This window comes from Rhipicephalus sanguineus, chromosome 5, assembly GCF_013339695.2.
Source record: "Rhipicephalus sanguineus isolate Rsan-2018 chromosome 5, BIME_Rsan_1.4, whole genome shotgun sequence".
NCBI lineage: Eukaryota > Metazoa > Arthropoda > Arachnida > Ixodida > Ixodidae > Rhipicephalus > Rhipicephalus sanguineus.
The window spans coordinates 69,225,684-69,230,189 of NC_051180.1; positions in this window are offsets into that span (position 1 = coordinate 69,225,684).

Consider the following 4,506-nt stretch of genomic DNA (forward strand, 5'->3'; position numbering starts at 1 on the left):
CAGTGGTGGAGGTTCGTCAAGATCCGGACGTCCTCCTGCGTTCCCGTCCTACCTGGAGCTACGATCCGGTCTCCACTTGCGCCCGGCCACCCCTACAGCTATGCAGCCATCGGACCGAACCGCTAGCCCTAACGCTACAACACCGATGTCACCGGCTGTCCGCCCTTCGTCAACTGTAACAGGCCCCCAACGCGAACCACCCGTGTTCGCGGGTCGCCGCGGTGACGACCTCAATGACTGGCTCGACATTTACAACCGCGTGAGTGCAGTCAATCGGTGGACCGAAGCCGAGAAATTGACTTATGTCTCATTCTATCTCACCGGTGTGGCGAAAACATGGTATTTCAATCATGAAACTGACTTCGCCGATTGGTCCAGTTTTACCATCAAGCTGATCTTCGCATGCTCATCGGGCCGTTCTGAGATCGCGAAACAAAAGCTGGCTGCGCGTGTTCAACTCGCACACGAGTCATACATCTCGTACATCGAGGATGTCTTGGCCCTCTGCCGTCGTGCGAACAGTGAAATAACAGAAGCCGAGCACGTTCGCCACACCCTCAAAGGAATAGGCACGATCGCGTTCAACGCCTTGGCTGTTCACAACCCTACAACAGTAGAAGACATTACTTCGACATGCCAGCGCCTAGACGAGCTGCAGTCCCTGCGTCTTCAGCAAGACAGCGATCCGCACGTTACACCTCACTCTGATTTACGAGCCCTCATCCGCACCATCATCCGCGAAGAACTTCAAGAACAGGAACAGAGGCAATTCACTGCTGCCTCCACTCCATCGGCACCTTTCGACCTGCGCAACCTCGTGAAGCAAGAGTTGGCAGCCATGATGTCACCGGCAGCACCTGTCGCTCCACCAGGACGCCCGGTACCCCTATACGCTGATATGGCAGCCATGACGACACCGACAGCATCGGTTTCTCAAATAGCACGTGCGATGCCCACATACGCTGATATTGCTGCAATACCGCCTGCTGCCGTCACATCTGGGCCTACTGACCTTGCCTGTGGCCATTTGGCTTCTGTGGGCGGCAGAGCACCACCTGCACCTTCATATCCCGAGTGGCGTTCATCCCGTCCCCTCTGTTTTTACTGCGGTATACGTGGCCACATCTTCCGTTACTGCCGTCGCCGTCAGCAGGATGAGCGACGAGGTTATGCTGACTTTGAGCGAGACCGGATCCGAAGACCCGGTCCTTATTGCCCAGATTCCAATCCGTAACGCAGCACCGGTCTCCGTCTCCTCCAGCATCCCCGCGTCAACGTGAGGACTCCCGTTCCTCTAGACGACGCTTTCCTTCGCCCTACCGCCTCTCTGCATCACCGCTTCGCCCCATCTGCGGCCTTGTTGACCAGCATTCGGAAAACTAAAAATTGCAGTTTTTGGAGGGAAAACTGCATCCTGTAGATTACCAAAATTACCTCCTATCCGACCGCACCTTTTGAATTTGTCGGAATTGACTTGTATGGTCCCTTACCCTTGACGCCTTGCGGTCACCGTTGGATCGTCACTGCAGTCGACCATTTAACAAGATACGCCGAGACTGCGCCTCTTCATTCTGGTACCGCTACAGAAATCGCCAACTTTTTCTTGAACTCTATTGTCTTGCACCACGGGGCTCCTCGCGTTCTTTTGAGTGACCATGGCAAAGCCTTCATTTCGCAGGTCCTCGACGACGTCCTGCGGGCAAGTAATACGGTGCATAAAACCACGTCTACATACCACCCGCAGACGAACGACTTTACTGAGCGCTTCCACCGAACGCTCTCTGGCATGATTTCCATGTACTTACGCCCTGACCACAAAAACTTGGACAACATTTTGCCACTCGTTACATTCGCCTACAATATTGCGACACAACGACCTACAGTCCTTCCTTCCTCGTGTATGGACGGACTGCGTCTTCGACACGGCATTCTTTTTTGCACCTGCTCCTTCCAGTACTTCCCTACCAGGAAGAGTTTGCAGCTCGAGTCGCGCATTGCCGTGAAATTGCTCGTGTAAACACGGAAGCTGCACAAGAGGAACGAAAACGTCGCTGTGACAGTAAACGACGTGACGTGGCCTTTTATCCAGGAGATAAAGTCTTACTATGGACCCTGGTTCGAACGTCTGGACTTTGCGAGAAATTTCTTCACCGGTACATTGGCCCCTACACGGTTCTACGACAAACTTCCCCAGTGAACTATCTCATTACCCCGCTTCAGTCCGTCACTGACCACCATCGTCGTAGCACAGAGGTTGCTCACGTCTCCCGCATGAAGCCATTCATTACTCATTCAGCCGATTTTTGAGTTGCGGCCAGGCTGGCCGCTTCGAAGAGGGGGAAAATTAGTGTAAGCACATTTAACGCACTTCATCGTTCTCATTTGTACATAGCCATCATCATCCCTGTTCTTCTTCGTGGTTGTGTGCTGAGGCAGACACTGCGGAATAAACGGTTCTGCTGGCGTTCTCTGGTCCGGTCGTCCTGCGTCTTTCAATATATATATATATATATATAGATATATATATATATATATATATATATATATATATATATATATATATATATATATATATATATATATATATATATATATATATATATATATATATATATATATATACAATTCTATAATTCTATTGAAGGGCAGCTGGCTCTAACGAGATCCCACCGAGGATAGCGAGATCAGCAGCGCAACGCCAAAGCGACTGTGCTACCACAATGGGTCCCCTTCGTAAGGTTTAGCAACCATTACGCAAAAGTGAATGCAACTGCAGGAGTTGAATTCAATGTGTAATTCTAACGTGGACAAGAAATCATGCACATCCGCCATCTTGCTCTTCATCAAGAACGCAAAATGAGAAAGAACAATAAAATTTAAAAAAATTCAAGTCAGTCAGCCAAGGAAAAATTATGCGGTTACATTGTTGTTCGCCTAGCATTCTTTTTTATTTTTTAATGGGCATGAGACTGATACATTCTCAACGATTTATTGAACAAGATATATTAAATACAAAATTGCAATTAATGAATTTCCTTTCGGTAATATCTAATTTAACTACCACTATTGGTATTTGAATGCATTTAATGCAGTTTCGGTTACTTAATTTGGTTATTAGCTAGAGGAGACATAATGTTCATGTTTCCTCCAGTTGCTCATGAACTTGAAACGCCAGCCCCTTCGTATTTTCATGAGCCGGCGATTAAGTGCTTGAAACTGGTTCTGCCTTGCCCATCCATCCTTTCTGTTGCTGCATGGACCGTTGACGTCATCGGGGACACGAAACGACAATTCTTTTTTTCTTCTGGTTTCGTGTCGCCTGCCGTGTCCGACATACGAGCTTGTCATTCCAGCTTCCCTATTGCCACAGCTTGAAAAAATAAACTGCTTCTTCTCACCCACATACGATAACATTTATTTTTAACCATGTCAGCGTAGCTAAAAAAAGGTTACTTTAGACTACGTTAACATTAAGCGCATATAGATATTAACTTAGATAGACTATTATTGCTTTGATTAAAAGACTCCATTTCTTTCTTTCGTTAAGTGATTCAATGTGCGTCGTAATGTGGCATGATTGTTTAGGATGATATCCACGCGTTTTCCCGAATTGAGGTTTCATGAGGAGCGCTAACCTTCTGTGAGTTATGTCATTATTCACTAAAAACGCTATCTTGTTTTCAAATCGTGAAACACGTGTGAATGTAACCCTCATTCAAAAGAACGACGACTCAGTGGCCTCAAATCGCGTATTCATCCATTTCCGTGCTGCACATCGATTTGCGTCCGTATAAAATCTCACGATGAGCAACCGAAGAAAGAAACGCCAGGCCTGCGCGGAAAGCGCAGCACAGTCGCAGCGAAAGCTGGAAGAGCGGCATTTCTAGAGCTCGTTTTAAACTCTCATGTGGCTACTAATACAAGTACACTAGCAACGTACCCACTACGCCACAAATCATAATTTTTTTGAAGTTGGGAAGCACCCACCACGACATTATTCGCCATTCTGCGGAGAAGTGAGGTACCATCTGTAAGGCATCATGTGCACTTTGTTGATGCGGCGGTTGATGACGACGAAGAATTATGGCTGAGCCCTTTGTAATGGGTTGGAAGCTTTAAAACACCCACTAGTTCCGTAAGCCACATTGTGTGACGCCCGGTCGTTATTGAACTCTCCCACCACGCTTTATAACACGTTAACGAGAGAAAGATTGAGCGAGAGGGAATTAACTTTCTTGAGACCTTGAGGAAATGGGTCATGGGAGCTTCATGGGCTTCCTTGGTAATCAACAAAAGTGCACTGCGAGGAACCGACTACGATATAAATCATAATTTTTGTGAAAAAGGGAAGCAGCCACTATGCAATTTTTCGTCATTCTGCGGAGAACCGGGTTACCCGCTAAATACCTGTAAGACATTATGTTCACTTTGTTGATGCTGTGGCTGATGGCGATGAAGAATAAATGCCAGATCCCTTTGTAATGGCTTGGAAGCATTCAACAACGC